The 17,753-nt window shown below is 44.4% G+C and overlaps 1 long non-coding RNA gene across 1 annotated transcript in view; it reads right to left on the reverse strand.

Moving 5' to 3' along the window:
* Nucleotides 1-432: 432 nt before the first annotated feature.
* Nucleotides 433-17,753, reverse strand: part of LOC138493340 (uncharacterized) — a 50,680-nt gene continuing 33,359 nt past the window's right edge. Inside the window, exon 3 of the long non-coding RNA XR_011276387.1 lies at nt 433-962. This is a non-coding gene — a long non-coding RNA (uncharacterized lncRNA). The remainder of the gene's footprint in view (nt 963-17,753) is intronic.

Genomic DNA, 17,753 nt, shown 5'->3' on the forward strand with positions numbered 1-17,753 from the left:
ACTCCCTTTTTGTACATTGGAACTATGATAGAGGCAGCCCAAGAATCTGGCAGCTCATAACGTTGGAAATGTGAGAGGAAAGACACCAAAGAACTTTTGTGAAAAGTCCTATGTTGTTCTTAATGGTAAGATTAGAAAGACCATCTGGTCCACATGCCCTCGAATTTTTTTTTACTTATATTGAGCTATTGATAAATCAGTAAAATCAAAAGGTAATGCCCACCAAGCGTTCAACTCCTCAATAAATGGAACTGAACTGGTCGTGTCCTGAAAAAAGATATTAGCATAGAAAGTTGTCCACACAAATTCAGAAATGCAGTTTGTTTGTACAGATGTCTGGTGGTTTTCCAGTATATCCTACCAAGAGCTTTAGGATCCAACTCCACAGAAAAACGAGCAACACAAAAAAGAGAATAGGTTGCACAACCATCGGTAGCTGCGGCGCCAAACTTTGGAACAATCCACCTCCCTCCATGAGAAATGAAGAAAAACACTTCAAATTCAGAAGACAACTTAAGACTCATTTATTCAAGCAAGCTTTGCTCAGATCGCCCTGGCAAGATGGGTGCAATACATCTAAGACTTGCTTCTATTCATCTCCACCTCTTTATGTGCGGGCTGACTCTGAATGATATTTGCCAAAAACACCCATACTGAACCCCAACAGCTTTGGACTGCAAATCATTGCAAGCTGTAATGGATCCTCATTGCAGGCCCTCAAATGGACCGCCAGCAGATTGGAACAGCAAGTGCCATTGACTCTACCAGGTCCTTCACGATGGATCATAACCCAGCGGAGCAGCTGTCTGCCTCATCTCTCAACCTCCAGGTTGAGGGTTACTGATTGAATTGTATCAGGGACTGCGAATAATCAGATCTGTCATACATTCTTCTCGTTGTGCTGTCTCTGTCCCACCTCTACTCCCCCCATCCACGGTTTGGGCCCGACAAAGCAGCTCTCCCTGTAGATGGCACAAATCAAAAATGCATTCATAAATATCTCACTTTGTCTAAGGCAGTTACATTCCTGGCTCTGGTACTATATTCATTCTCTACCAATCAGCACACTCTGATGAATGCGCACAGTAAGAGCAGGGAAGAAACATGTTGGCTCAGCAAAGCTCGTGTATAGGGATGACACAACATTAAAGAGACATTTGTCTAAAGCACTCTGCGACATATTCCATCAAGAATACATATATACATTTGTACACATATTCTTTGTGCATCACAGATGTCAAAACTCGTTGATAGTGAACTAATTGGTTGCCCTCTGGTATCAGACGGTTGTCACTCTCACAGGGGAAAATCACATATGAAGAATAGGTTTTTGCCACTAGCGTCCCCAGATCAATAACTATAGGATAACTTAAATGATACTGTGCCATTAAAATGTTTAAAACACACAATTGATTGTCTATGTACTAAAAAGGCATCCCAAGAATGAGCATCAGTTCACAATTTCTGCAATTAGGGGAGTATTCAGGACTAATAACGTGCAAATTCTGTACCAGAGGTAGACCTTCAACGTGCCCGCTTACTGCGCAGAACTCTAGGGTAGCACCCATCAGATAAAGAAGTTTCGGGTGGGGATGAAGGCCATTTTCATGTCATCCTTACTGACGGCTGCTTCCTCGCTTGGACCCCGAGCCATGAGGACTGGGGCTTGCACACTCATGTCAGCATCTGGACGACACCGGGGCTCATTATAGATTGCACAGTAAATTGCATGAAGGGGGCGGCGCCATACGGATGCACATGCGTGCAAGCAGACACATGTGTGCAGTTTTGAAGTAGCAACCATGCATGGATATCAGGCCCATCCTGGGTTTCCATGCATTTTTACACTCGGAACACAAGTCATTATAAATACCTCCTGCTATGTACCTGCATGGCTTTAGGCATTTTCGTAGATTCCTATGAAATACGCCTGCTTAGCAAAAAGCAGGCTGATTTCATAGAAACTAGACCATCTCTCCCTGCATCAAAATGGCATGCGGGCTAAGATGCTGTCCGATGTACATGGCAGAGTGAATGGGGGTGGCAGATTTGGTGATTACGATCCGTGACCCTGTTCGGCCACACACACGACCTAAAATCCAACTATGCATAAAAACTATGCATATAACTTGTGCACATGTTTTTTGCACATGCACTTTATGCACTGCATTGAGGGAAATTACCCCTTCTATGTGAAAAACAGGAAACCAGACTCTAGGGCAACAGGGCAATGCCCGAACCAAACCGCAAACCGCTGGTGTGGGCCCGTCTTATTGGTCAACATATCTCACTTGTTTGGCCAATTTGATAAGTTACTTCACCATGCGCCTAATCGTTTTGACCAGTGTTACTGAATGAATGTGCTTTAAAATGCACAAATCGCATCACACTTTATCGAAAACCTCCCAATTGGGTACTACTCAAACAGTCTTGGACGAGGAAAGAATTGCCATTTGCAACATGGGCCACTTTTTCATTGGTGCCCGAGACAATGTAATGCCCCAGTCCGACCCTGCAGGAAACATTGGCTCTAGCAGACAGTGTGATGATCTCTATCTGGTGCCTGTGAGGGCGGATGCTGAGGATGTCATGCATGGATTGTGGAATGTGGAGTGGATGGTGCTGCAGTACCTGGCACAATGTTCCAGCAGTGACAGTTGAGAGAAGGAATGTCTAAGGTGGCCGTGTGACACCTATACAGCAGCAGTGGTGGGACTAGTGTCCCAGAGAGTAGAATTGCAAGACCTAGGCATGAGACCAATGCTGACGTCAGGGGTCAGGGGTCAGGCAGTGCTGCACGGTCTGAGGAAGGTCTTCACCCAGCAGGGTGTGTGTGCCCCAGTGCTTGTTGCTTTTAAGAACTTGTACATTTCGGTTGCGTCATGCCTTATGAAGGCACATGGAGACAGCTCATTGGGAAGCGGTAAGGACTGCCAGTGGCACAGCAAGTCGGGGGGCTACCTGCCTGCAGGCGGTGAGATAGCACCATGGCCAGTTACCAGGACGATGGAATAGGCATAAAACCCTGAAGAAGGTTTGGTTGGTTGGCAGTCAAGGAAGGGTGTGAAACTGAGGCCCTTGAGATGCAGTCTTTCCATCACATTGTAGAGAGCACTTTCACTCCCCCTCCTGCCACCCCCCAGAGGGGCATCTTGGTGCTTTTGACAGATTATAGATGTTTATTGTTACCCAACTTAATGGTACCCATTTTATCTACCTCAGAAGGATGAAGTGCTGAGTGGACCTGCTGGGATTCGAACCTGTAACCATGCGGTCAAACACAGTCCTCCATTATTGGATGCCTTAGTCCACTGAGCCATAGACCCGGCTTTCCTGGACATGATTGCAATGTGAATGGTGGTTTCTCCCTAGGCAGATGGAGATCCCATAACCTGTGGGTATTTTTGGCCACTGGGATGGTACATGTTGTTTAGGGATACAAAGCATTGCTTTCAGGGTGGTTCAGGCATATACGTTCTGTTCATAGTGCAGGGTTGCTGCGGGCTGTTGCATCACTGCATTGTTAGGATGCTGGGTGGTTCCAGTATTGGGTGGAGTTGGGGCATGGTGAGGTACGTTGCTCTTTCCTGTGTTCAGGTATTATGTAGGAATGTGATAACAAATGATGTCATATTACATAGCAGAGGAAGTCATTTAAAAATATTTTGTTGATGTTTAGGGGCATAGAAGGGTTCCCAGTTAGGTACTTAGCCAGTTATAGAGCTAGTTGTGTGCTATGTAGCCACCTGTGTATGGGTGCATGTTAAGTGCTTGTTTGATGGATGCAAGACGTTTGCATTAATCCAGGGACATTAGTGGGGTGTGTATGCCTGATGAGTGGCTGGTTGTGGGTGTGATGTAGGCATCTGAATGTGGGCTTGTTTGTGTGGCATGCCTGCTGTGTTACTGTTTTAGCACCTAGCTGTGTGAGCATGTTTTTGGGGCATACATGCATATGTGCCAGTGATGCATCAAATATGTGTGCATGTTTGTGAGACATGTGTACAGTGTTTGCAGGTTAGGCACCAGACGTGGGAATGTTGGTGAGGCATACGTGCCTCGATTGCTAGTTTCTATCTGTGCACAAGGGCATGTTTATGAGGCTTGAGAGTGTGGTTGCCATGTGCATGTGAGGTTTCTAGTTTCAATGCAGTTGTGAAGTTAAGTGGGAGATTGCATTTTTGTAAGGCATGTGAATGTGCATTGTGCATTCCAGTGAGTCAAGTGAGTGTACTATATTTGCTAAGAAGGAATGTAAATGCATGTGATCTGTTGGGGTAGATGTTTTGGGTGACACTGGAAAGCGATTCACACTACGTAAATTATAGTAGGCAACGGTGCGGCTGGTTTAGATGTAATGTTGCAACTAAATATGTATTGAATGTAGTTAGAAGAATTGAAATGCGTGTTAGTTTGTGCTTTCGTTGGATACATTTTAGAGTCATTGTATGCAGCAACATGAGTAGCAGTATCATGGATACAATGTATTGCGCAGTGTACAATTTATAGTGTTGAGAAGTATGTAGTGGGGAGCTTTATACATGCAAGAGAGGAGTTCATTGAAAGGGAAACTAACATGTGGGAATACGACAATGGTTTAGATGGCAGACACATTTAGGATATTGGGAAATATGGAGTAAATTGTGGGTACATGGAGACATCGCAGATTGCAGGTTTCACCTATTTGGAATTTTAGTAGGCCACAGAGACTGTGGATTCCCAGGAATGGGTTTTTGCCTGATTTGGAGAGCTGGGAGATCGAGGTCATGGAAAGGGGTAGGAAGCGAACCACATATTGGCAGTTGTGATAAAAAGGGTACAGGCGAGGACGAAATGGAAAGTCATTTGTTAGATTTTTATGGCTGGAATGGGTTCTCAGACACAAATAGTAATTTTCCTGGGAGCACGAAGGCTTAGTTTTTGCTGACCAGAAAGGTTCAGTTACATGATGGGTTAAATTGAGAGCTGATGGTTTATGGGCTTTCAGGGAAGTAAGCAGAATGTATGCCGAAGGCTATATAACTTGAGATGGCAGTCGCAAATAGGATTATGTGAAGGAATGCAAGGAAAATAGTATGGGATGCCGGAGCATCTGGGAGGATAAGGATTTTACTGCTGTTTCAAAGGAGTACTTATTTATTTCCTCCCTTCCCTTGCCTTGAAGTGTTTACGGAAGGCTTTGCACAATCACCATCTGGTTTAAAGTTCCTCTGACAAATGGGGCAAGTTAACAATTGAATTGTTTTGAGTTAATAAACCAATTCAATTTTAGAATGTCATGACCGATTAGAATGGGACCACGTGGAAAGGGGATTGTGTTCAATAAATGTATCCAATGGGGTTTGAGAAGGTAGGGAGATTCGATTTCTTTGTATTAGGGTTAGCCAATAGGATTTTGTGGGATGACTTTGTAACAAAATGTGTGTGATTATGTGAATTGTTTCAGTGTGTATAAAAGTTGCAACATTGCTGAGCACGGCAAGGAGTTCATTTTCAGTTTTACAAAGCTGACTAACCCTTCTGGCCGACAGCATGCAATAAACTTGCTTTTCGGAAAAAGTGCATTTACTCTCCATTGGAGCTGTTTTTTTCACATTGGATTTTTGAGTCACATTCCTACATATCATAGTGTGCATGCTAGTGAGGCATCTATATGAATGTGAGGGCAGTGTATATGCAAGTGAGATATGTGCATTTCATGTGCATGCCAGTGAGGCATGTGTGTGAATTATGTTTTTTGTGAGCAGCTGGAGGAAATGTGTGGTCGTCACCCTGTGGGGACATTCAGTGTATCCACTATCATTGTTGGGCAGATCAATGAAGTGTTAGTGGTCGGTAGTGACCCTACAGGTGTGTCTATGCCAGCCATTGGTGGAATGACTGTGGAATAGGAGTGCATAGTTGCCTATTTCCATTCTCCTGTCCTGTCTTGGATTTCCTTAGGAGGGAGACTTGTGGGGATTCAGTTTCAGTTTCTTTAGGCGGGAGAAGTGTGGCAATCTCTATCTATAGTATAAGGCTCTTTGGGAGAGGGTGCTGATGATGTAATACATGGTTTATAGACTTCTGAGTGGCTGATGCATGGCTGCCTGTTCTAGGAGTCACCATTTAGAGAAGGGCTGCCTGAAGGTGGATGTGCAGGATGTACCAGTGGGTCAGTACCCGTTATGGAGGCTACCTACTTGTAACTGATGAAGGTGAGTAAAGATGCTGCTGGAGGACTTACATGCGACTGAGGTCTGCTTCTATGGTGTCAGCATCCGTCATTATAACAGATAGTCAAATTACACTGTGACGTTTTGCATGTGCGACACCCATCTTCAATCAATTTGCCTCGATCTAGGGATTCACTCTCAATGCTTCAGGGTCATGATTGCACCTAGTGTAGAATGCAGCTATGTCACATCTATTCTGACCTGCCGTGTTCTTTGTGGTTTGCTTGCCTTCTGTTTCCCTAATCATTCCTTCTTTGATCCCGGGTCCTATTTCCTAGCTCTTTGTCCGCTCTGCTCTATTCTTTTGGAGGAGATGTCCTATCTACTTAAAAGAAGTTGGTCGCTGACCATGAAGTGACCACTTGCTCCAATGATTGTTCAAATCCAGTCATTATACAAGGAGGGTCAATAGCTACACTACTTCATCTCTCCAGCTGACATTCCCTTTCAAAAAGAAGACAATCATTTCTCCCAATCCAAGGTATCTGGCAACATATCAATTTATGCAATTGTTTTTATTATCATTGTACATGGATTTGCTTCACCTATCTTGATATCCTGGTGCACCTGTGTATGTTTATATAGCTTTTGTGGTTTCTTAGTTATTTTAGTGGTGCTATTTTATCGTTCCTGCCAGTGGTCTCTTGGTTGGCAGTGGGTTTAGTGCCCCCTCAACATTTACCAATGCATGGTTGGTGCTTTCTCTCTGCCTGTGGTCATAAACCGAGTTTATATTTGGAGATCAATTGTTGCCCACCTGCTCATATCTAGTAGTTATCTATCTTAAGCATAGTCTTTTGTATAGTGTGTCTGTTTCTTCAGCACTCTTTTATCACCCCGCAAACATGAAGGAAGATTACAGTGCTCGATAAATGGCTGGCCACCAGATGCTGGCTGTTTACTGTTCAGTGCCTGTCTGCATTCCCCCTTGCTTCCCTGTCGTAGGACCTCTTGCTGACTGGGCACAAAGCCCTATCTCTTCGCAGGAGGGCACATAGGGGATCCCTACATAATGCTGATTTGATTGCCATTGGTTACTGTGCTACATAATGCCTCAACATCGGCAACTGGTTAATTTCTGTTCAGTGGTCATCTACCTTCTCCCTTGCTGGCATCTCCTGGACTGGGAAGACAGAACCAGCCCTCACAAGGACAGCACATAGTTATTTCCACATAGCGCTGCTGCCATTGGCTATTACGCTCTAAAATGCCTGGTCATCAGATACTGTCTGATTCCTGTTCAATATCTGTCCCCCTTCTCCCTTCCTCCCATGACCTATGTCCTCTATAGGGACAGAGCAGGCTACACCACCGCTAGTATGAAAACCTGAAAATACCATGTTGCAAGAAAATGAGTGCTAATTTAGCTGCTTGATTTATTAACAGGGGGACTGAGACTCAATCAAGGCACAGGCAAAACCTGTGGCTAAGCATATTTTCACTGACACTTTTCTAGCTCAATTTTTCCTAGTAAATCCTCAAATGTGTGATAGCGCTGTTCTTCCCATTCCCCCTGAAAGGAACTCATGCAACTGTCTTCCCAATTCCATGCCTACACCATCATCCATGTTTGGAACCTGGATAGATGTAGGATCCTCCCAGGGCAACACTATTATATTGCATGCAATTAACATAACACACAAGAATCTACCGCCAGTCCATTGTGAGGTGATATGTTTATTTCAACATTCAAATCCATAATGACAAAATTGCTCTTTCATTTCCTGTGTGCCCGGCAGAGGTTGGTGACATGACATAAGCCTTCCGTTTGCTTCTCTGTAAGGCATGGATACTGTTTCAGCATAATATGTCCTTTGCTACACCTTACTTCAACGCTACATTGCTCCTTGAAGCTAGGTCCTAGCTCCTACGCTTCCTGAAAGTTGTTTCGGGGCTGCATTTAGATTTCTCCAATGCACGGTCTCAGAACCGAATGGCAAATGGGCTCTGTACGAGAGTCTCGGGAAGCATAAGAACAGTATTTGATTAGATTCTCTAGAACACTTACCATTTGGCACAGATATCGAGCCCAGACCGCAGTCCCTTAAGGAAACACCTTGTGTCCAGGAAAAGCCCTCTGAGGATAACCAACACACCTTCGTCATCAGTCTGACCAGCAGCATCATTCTGATACTAAGAACCGTGGGTCAATTCATCCCGAGTTCATATTCAGAGGTTCCTGGGAACACCATGGCGCCAAGTGGGATCTGAAAGGAACCCCAGAGGCATACATGGCCCGGTCAATGCATGTCTCACCTTGAAACACTTGTGTATAGGCGCGTTATAAATGCCATATCATATCATGTATCCAAGGACGGCCCAGATTCTGGGTACAGAACCATGGTCTGACTTTCTGATCGCATAACAGAAGCTACATCAGCAAAGTTCTGGAGGACATGCAACTCTCACACACGGCTCCATAGCAATGCAAGCTTCTGTGCACATGTTTCTGTTTATATACTCGGGTCATCAATTCATTCAGGTACTGCTCAGAGAGACCGCTTCACCATCACGGCTGGCTGACATGTCCGAGGTCCAGTCGTGGGGGCAGGAGACGTGACCAGTACATGTGATGGGTCGCAGGGTATGAATTAAACTTGGTAGCGCATGGCAGCATATCTGCTGCACAGAACGTCCACCACACGTGCCGCTGCACCTAGGGTGACCAGGCGTCACAGTTTTGCAGGGACTGTCCCGGTTTTTGCTGCTCTGTCCCCCTTTCTCAAGATTATGCTCCCATTGGAAAATGCAGTGGTCCCGGTTTTTGGTATTAGGTCTTCATAGCTGGCAGGCACAGCTCGCACAGAAGAAATGCTGCATTTTATAACTTAAGATAGTGTTCGTTGGTGATAAATTGATATAAAATGTGTTTATTTGACCAGTAACACGTAAAACTCTTCTCCTCCAAACGCTACTGAAGTGTAGTGCCTTGGCAGCCACTTTCAAGAGTTAGTCCTACTTTTATGTTAGTTGCCCTATCCTGGTTTTTTACTTTTTCAATCTGGTCACATTACTAGCTGCACCCCCCTGTCCAGACGATCCTCCTTACTAATTTGTAGCGTCAAACTGGCAGAAAACGTTTACTGCGGTTTCTTGAAATTGACACCACAATTGCCTCAATGATAACCTTTCCGATCAGTGTCACTCAGTGGTGTCCCCCCTTCGCCCCACTCCAGGAGAATCAATATGCCACTTAAAACGCTAATATCTAAACCAGTCACCAACAATGAATGTCAAACATAATATGTCAAACAAAATATGTCAACAATAAAAAGCATACATCCTCAGGTGAATGCACCATGTGTAATCCACATGAGCCCGAAGGACTCCCCAATACAATTAACGTCATTACTTTTTTACAAATGAACGTTTCCAGTGACAAGCGCAGGCATTACTCCTCCCTTAAGTAAATAACATACAAATGCAACCAGGGCGGAGGCGTTAGGTCCGCAAGAAGGGCCTGTTGGCGAAGGAACTCGTATCTCGGCTGCCATGGTTGCTGCCGACTGAAAAGATGACGCATCTGAAATTGGATCCCACTAGCAGGTCAAATACTGAAGTTTTCTAAAAACCTGTACGGCAGAACACTTGGAGAACATCCAAAATACAGAAAGTGCCACTCGCTCTGACGGCACAATCAGCTGGCGAACAGTATGCTGGCTCTCTTCCACTGTATCACTCAAGCACCGTAGGGCCAAGATGGCGGCACGTTGCGAGAAACATTGTCGCTGCCCCTAGACGGCCATGAGCACGAGAATTCAAGATAGCGTTCCTAGTACCGATGAGTGTTCTGTGATAGTCACAAGTGCTGCCTCAAGTGCAGGTCTCTGAGTGGTGTCTGGCACTCGCAAGAAGTGCATGGCAGTCCACACCTCTATTGTAGCAGTGTGCCAGCCTTGCCAGCTAAGTTGCTTCTTTTCAGATATCTAAGCAATAGAATAATGTTATGTTACTGGGATCCATACCGCAAACCTCTGTCATATTCATGGTCTCATGGCGCCCTGGCAGATTTCAACAAGAGAGCGAGTAGGTTAGTGAGGAAAGAGGGAAAATGCAGGTTGTCTTTGCTGTTGGGTTGATGCGCGTAGACCGGAAGTGCCCTGAGCTCTTCGCGAGGAACTGTTTCTAGACAGTCTGTGTGGAAAGCAGAGAGGCATTTGTGTCTATAGAGAGGATCCCTCGTGTGCCGTTGGTGCTCGTATGCACATCGGCTGGGACTGATATGCAATTTGATTGTAGAGGTGTTGGTTTCAGTTTGATCTGTTGGGAGGGTTATTCAATTGCTGTGTGGGCGACTGGCGTAGAATTTGAGCATGTTAGTGGTGCTGGGGGAAGTCAATGTAGATCACGCTTGGAAATGACACGGCACAGGAAATTAGATTGCTCATAAAAATAATGGTTACGTTTTTTATTTCTTTTTTGGATGAAAAAGGTGCATGAAGCGCCGGAAGTGACTGTGCGCATTCAGGTTTGGCGTCCTTCTCTGTGAGCTGGATCCTGCTTCCTCCGACTGCACAGGCTCCCCAGCCTACTAGTCCCAGGCATGGACATTGTGCGCCATCCATGCATCTGGATGGGGTACGGCGCATGGCTCAATGCTGGCATAGGGGAAACAGAAAGTAGACATCACCATAGCGCTGCATTCCACCGACTGTAACCCTGTTCAATGGTAATCAACGTCCCAACCCCAGAAGGATCAAGTGTTGCGTTGCCCCTGCTAAGCTTTAAACCTGTCTGCCTATGAGCAGTGGCAAGCCCTTAACCCACTCAGCTATAATACCAGCTTTCATATAGGCATATATACATATCTGGGCAGCTTTGGGATTCATTTGTGTATTTTATACTCCAGTGCCTAGAGGTTTACCACTGTGTTCCGATTACCATAAGGAATTCGACTAAAGTTGAATAGATTTACCAATTTGATTCTGAAACACAAGGTGGTGCCCGCCACTTTAAATATGCATATCTGCCCACTAAATACATATACGCTTGTCAATGTTTACTAATGAAAACAAATGCCCAGTTTTCACACAGAGCTTAATAATAAAATAATAACCATAGCAGCATCTACATAGTTCACATCACACACTGACTGGCCTCTTTGGACTTACATCAGAGGTTTAATCTTTATAAACTCGGTGGTACTCATTTTATCAACCTTGCATGAATAAAATTACAATTTGATATTTATATAGAGCTTTGATCCAAAGTGCTTTACATAGCACATATTTACATCCATTATTATTATTACCCAATCGAAATTGGTACTCACTTTATCAACCTCAGAAGGATGAAAGGCTGAGTTAACTTTGCCAGGATTTGAACCTGCAACCTGCACATCAAACACAGATCACAGCAACAAACGCTTAACCCACTGAGCCATCTTACTGGCTGAAGAATCAGCCAGTCATGTCGGTATGCAACCTGTAACTGAGATGTTGCACACAGGCATTGGCTGCTATCTCAACCCACTCAGCTCTTTTACCAACTGCTCTACTGAGGTTAGTCTGCTTCTAAGCACTTACATTTTGTTAGATATGGTAAAAGGGCACTGAGATGTGCCCGGCACCAACAGATTGGTCAAGCGGGGACGGCAGGATAAGAACTAAACTCTCCGGCTTCTGCGTCAGGCCTCTGCTCCTCTTGTTCTTGGTGAGCTGTGCGAGTCATTAAGGACGGATAACAAGCCGCCTCCACATACTACTGAAATCATATTAGCACATGGATCCCACTATAGACCTGCTCTCAGCCAAACAGAATGCTCGGAATGCAGTCTATAATCTCTGGTATGGCCCTCATTCCAAACATTCTGATCTGGGCATCAGCTTGGGAAGCAGCACAGACGCAATGGTTTTGAGCTGTGTAAGGGCAGAGCGGAGCATGTGAAGTTTAATTCCCCAAATTAACAAACAGCAATGAAACACACAGTTTGTGTAAAGTTTATAGTTACCATGTCTATTAACTCAACATTACAAGCAACTTGTGTAACATTAAAAGTTACTTGTATGCACCCATTTTCTCCCACAATGAAAACACGTTCGTTTTTAGTCGCACATCTCCATGTGCTAATAATCAACTCTGGGAGGGTCACTACCACTGGGGTGCGATTTATACCCATAGACCTCAACTCCTGGAAGGGAATACATCTCAGACAAAGGAGTCATTGATTCTTGGATAATGGACCCTTCCCATTGTATAGCCCTATGCTTTGCCTTCTTGGGCAATAACTTGGGAAGAGTCATTATCACACGATAATGAACCCTCTATCCTTCTATACGGCTTAATGAAATGTGCAAGATTTCTGCCTAGACCTCTCTTATTCTGTCCTTAAAAAGAAAGTGAAACTAAATAAAACCTCATCTAGCCTGGTCCCTCCTAAGAATTAATAACTCCTTGCCAGAGATATGGATCTCTTGAGGGGATGAACACTGGTATCAGGTGTGGACTGGCCTATAGGGAACTCTGGAGATTTCCCGGTGGACCTCTGCACCCTGGGCATCTTTTCTGTGGTATTTCCAAATTTTCTCATAGGAAAAGCATTGGGCTTGCTGAAAATGTGTCATATGGGGCCACTTTGAACTTTATTTCCAGGGCCTCTTTTGGTCCCCAGTAATTATTTCCAGGGCCTCTTTTAGTTCCCAGTCCAGCCCTGACTGGTATGCATAGTAGTCAGTGGCTCTCAAAACATAAATGCATGGCTTCGCTGTGTTGCATGGCCAAATCAGCAATGCACACATGTAACCCATGTGTGCTTCCTTAAAACAGGTTTGTTAAAAAACGACAAAGCGGATGGTAGTACAGCAATTGGTTAAAATGTACCATATATATAAATGAATACTCTCCGGGTCGTGCCGCATATCGACTACTGCAGTGGTATCTACTGAGGTCTCCAAGCTGCGATTACTGTGACCTGCAACACATCCTTCCCCTTCATCTCCCATCTGGGGCTCACATATCAAATAAGTAAAACAGAAAGGTGATGGCTGGAAGGTTTCAAATCATTCATAATCACTGGCACAGCTCTGGGCAACCCTCCAGATCATCGTTTCTCAGCCTGCCAAGCCAATACAGAAGAGGAAAGACCATATGCAAATCAGGCCTGGTCCCACCCCAAAAGGGGCGTCCCAGCCGGAACTGCTAGGTCACATCCCTTCTGCACGAGACCACAAACATCCCCGGACATGTTTCAGCCTCATTGGGCATCATCAGTGAGGAGTAGCCTAGGGCTGGAGGCCCAGCAGGCTTTTCTAGGGGTGATGTTGGGGAGCTGCTGCTGTTTACATTTTAAAATAATAAACCCTGCAATTACTTTGACCTGCAACACATCCTTCCCCTCAATCTCCCATCTAATAAAAAAATCCGGGGTTACTAACCAAATAGGCAAAACAGAGAGGTGATGGCCGCAAGGTTTCAAATCATTCATAACCACTGGAACAGCTCTAGGTAGCCCTCCAGATCATTGTGTTTCCGATTGAACTTGTGTTGGGCAGTGGCTGTTTCCAGTCTGTGGCCAGACACTTGGCAGGCACTGGGTGTTTGCGCTTTGGGGTTTAGGCCTCTTCAAGATGCTCTGCCTGTTTACAGTTTAGCCTGAGTGATGTACAATAGTTCAGGTTGTTGTGTTGGAAGTTTGTTAGGCACTTGTAAAACAAGTAAATTGTGTTTCAAAGTGCCCACAGGGCAACAGGGGGGGGAACATGGGATAGAAAGCAATTAATACACTGGAGGATAGAGATGATCCTACTAGGCCTTGTGAGCATTCAGAGCGTGCAAGTGCGGAGAGAGGAGAGGGGAAGAGGGGGGGATAAGTGCTGGAGTGCCTGTGCGCGTGAGTGAGCAGGAGGTGTAAGTGCCCACTGTAGGAAGTGCTAAGGAAATTTCAGCTGTAAAATAAATGCGTAAATTCAGGCCTACAGTGATGACGGACAGTAAGTGCCAAGGCAAGTGCTGTGTGTAGGCAGAGGCTGAAGGCAATTGGGTGTGGGAGGCCAGGGCCCCGTAAGGGCCTTTGTCACCAATCACAGCAACTGTGAGATTAGCAGAGGAGGGAAGAAGGGAATGAGGAGATGAAGAGGAAAGTCTTGAGGAGCTTCCAGAATATGAGGAGGTCCGGCTCAAGATGAAGAGGAAGGGGGCATGTTCCAAAGAGGGGAGCCAGCTGAAGAAAGAGATCGACCACTGGCCCTCTGTTTAGCGAAACACTTGACATATAGAGAGTTGGTACCAGAGGAATGTAGAGGTCTAGAGGGAGAGTATTTAGTAAGGGCAAGTTGCAGATAGCGTGGTCCTCGGCCCCAGACAGCCTTATGGATGATGCAGAGGGATTTGAACTTGATCCTTGTAGCAACCGGGAGCCAGTGAAGAGTTTTTAGGGCAGGAGAGAGGCAGGAGGAAGGTAGATTCAAGAGAAGGCTATTGCAGTAGTTTAGCCTAGAGAGAATCAGAACTTCGGGAACATTGAGCTTCTGGGGGAAAGTGAGAAAAGGGAGCATTCCTTATGAGAAGGAAGAGTTGAAAGTTGGACTTCTTGGCAATGTCCTGAATGTGAGGGAGGAAGGAAAGAGAGTCGAAAGATGACTCCAAGGTTTCAGCTTCAGATGAAGGAGAAGGGGTAGTACCTATAGAGGATGGCCAGAGTGGGGGGAAGAAAGAGGGAGCAGGTGTCCCAATAGGAAGGATCTCAGTCTTGCTGGCATTGAAGCAGAGAACATTGGATGTGCACCAGGACTGGATGGCAGATAGGCAGTCTAGCATGATGGAAGAAGCAACACGGAAGTCATTTAGGGGTCACCGGAGGTCGTAACTGCGACCTCTGTGGTCTCCCTTGCGACCTCTTAAAAAAAGTTTTTTTTTTTTTGTAATGCAAGTTCCTGGGGTGTGGCCAGCACCATGTGGCACTTTCCGCACTTTACTTCTGTAGTGGCTGGCTTTCTTGTTCAGGCCTCTTAAAAAAAAGAAGAAAAATAAGAACAGGGGTGCCACAAGTCTAACACTTTCAGAACTGACCCTAAATAAGAAAGAATAGGAATACCAAATAATGTGTATTTCTGAAATTCTATACAATAATTGCTAGACTCATTAAAGGTTTATTTCAGGCACACTTCAGGAGGTGAGACACTGATTTAGTCTGTTCTTAAACGCCTCAACTCAGCCTTTCATCCTTCTGAGGTCGAAAAATGAGTACCAACACAAGTTGAGAGATATTGGGTGTATATTTTTTCTATATAAAGCACTTAAGCGTAAGTGCTATATAATAACATATCATTATCATTTGGTCATGGACGTCTGCTTGCATTCACAGTAATTTGGTAATATGGGCCTATAGACACTGATCTTAACGATAAATATGGCGATCCATTCTTGTATGAAATGTACATCACATTATAGTGATATCGTAACCATATTTTTCGTAGTGTACAATGCTATGTGATGCCACTTCCTGTTTTGTCAATGGGTGAAAGGTCGTGTTACACCGCTTCCCGCAATATCACTTCAGGGTGGGGTAAAATGACATCACTTCCTGTGATTACAAGATTTGAAGAATGGGAGAGGGTGCACAGCTTGTTTCTTTTGATTTTGAATAGATTAGTGTCTGTTGAGTATGCTTTTAGATTTTACTTCAAAGGGTGCAGCCCATTATACCATGTCACCGTGTGGGACACTCGTTATGTGCTGAAAGAGAAAGGACCTAGGCTTATTAGCCTTCGGTGTGGGCTGCACACCTAAAGTCCCCCAATAGGGTTAGAACATTTGTTTTTAGAATATAAATGACAGTAAAGCCATCTTTGATAAAGTTGCTTCAAAGTGCTTTTATTCTGCAAATTGCAATTCAATCCGATTTCTCATTTAGTTAACGAATGGTTAAACTTCACCAATTTGTTTTGTGCTGATACAATGGCAAAGAAAAATAACCTAGGGCTAATGCATTTCGGAATGGTAACATTCCTTCCTCAGAGCCAGGTTAAATGTACACGAGCATACAAAAAAATCTTTCTGTTAGAATATTTTGAAAAACATCAAATATATATGCATTCAGGAGAACAGGGTACCCACAATTGACAAACACGTACATGTAGACAGAGAGAAGAGAGAAGAGAAGAGAACATTGTCAGTGATTTGTAAACATTACATTGCATTAATGCGTTCTTTAAAAGACTATTATCACCCGACATTCAAATTGCACTTCCGTCAAGGTTTACATTAGATCTATTACTAAGTGTCTTCTGGTCAAGTATTCTGGGGGATAAGGCAGGACATTTTCATGTTATCACTGACCTGAAACGGGTGGCTTCAGTACATGCCGTTCAAACGTTCCTTCTCAGAACGCTGCAAAATGAAATAGTATGCTGCATTTAGTCACGATCACTCGTGGTTGCTTCTAATACGTGCCTGTCTGTGTGAAAGCAGAGCGCTTACCTTGTGAGTGTGTAGCTCGCTCGAGCGAAGTAACCTCCGACTGCGGGTAGCAAGAAGGCTCTGCTTGCGTCTGCGTGTATATGTGTAATGTTGTCATGGTGATGTAAATCTCAAAATGGCGGATGGCGGGTGCATGAAGTAGCCATACTAGAGTGGGCAATTAAAAGCAGTGTTAATGCTGGTGTATGGTAACTCGATTGCATAAACATGCTGGATTGCACAAATGATCCTAATAGAACCGCGATGCCCTCTGTTCTGATTGGTGAAGTAAATAAAATATAGTGCTGTGCGTTACATGAGGTAGTCAGGGGTCAAATTATGTTTTTGTGTGTGGTTTATAATAATGGGTGGATACTGTGTTCCCAGGTGTTTACATTCTCAAGAGTGACATGTCTAAAACACAGGTAAGTTCAATGTGTTGTAAAAACAGATACAATTATAGAAAACAGTTAAGATCGAACTCATCGTTCATTCCTCGAGGTGACAATGATTCCAGTCTATCAATCCAAAAGGATTCTCTTTGTTGTCTCTTCTTCTTAGTGTCCGTGCCGGTATTTACAATGACTTCTAATACCTGAAATTTGATCTGGGAGATATTGTGCTTCTTTTCATTGAAGTGTTTAGCTACTGCTGAGTTGATGTTCTTATTGCGAATGCATGACTTGTGTTCATTCAGACGGATGCGTACTTTTCGTCCTGTTTCTCCTACATAGTACTGTCCACAGGGACAACGTATGCAGTATATACAGTTCTCCGTGTTACATGTGGCGTGGCATTTTATTGCAATTTTTTCCCCTGTGTGCGGATGCAACACAAAAGCTCTTTTTATGATATTGTTGCAATTACTGCAATTCAGGCATGGGTACGTGCCAAATCTTTTGGTTGGACTTCTTCTTGGTTTATCGTCGCGTGTGTTGACGAGTAGGTCCCTTAGATTATTGGATCTTTGATAAGCAAATGTAGGTGGATCGGCGAACAATTCTTTGGTTCTTTCATCTTTAGTCAGGATTTGCCAATGCTTATTAATACACCTTTTGATTTGCATGCTCTGGCTGGAAAATTTGGACACGTATACCAAAGATGGTGATGTCTTGGTAACTTTAGGAGTCAGGGTGCTTTCTC

The sequence above is a fragment of the Ambystoma mexicanum genome, chromosome 10 (genome assembly GCF_040938575.1).
Source record: "Ambystoma mexicanum isolate Mex_15411 chromosome 10, UKY_AmexF1_1, whole genome shotgun sequence".
NCBI classification, from domain to species: Eukaryota; Metazoa; Chordata; class Amphibia; order Caudata; family Ambystomatidae; genus Ambystoma; species Ambystoma mexicanum.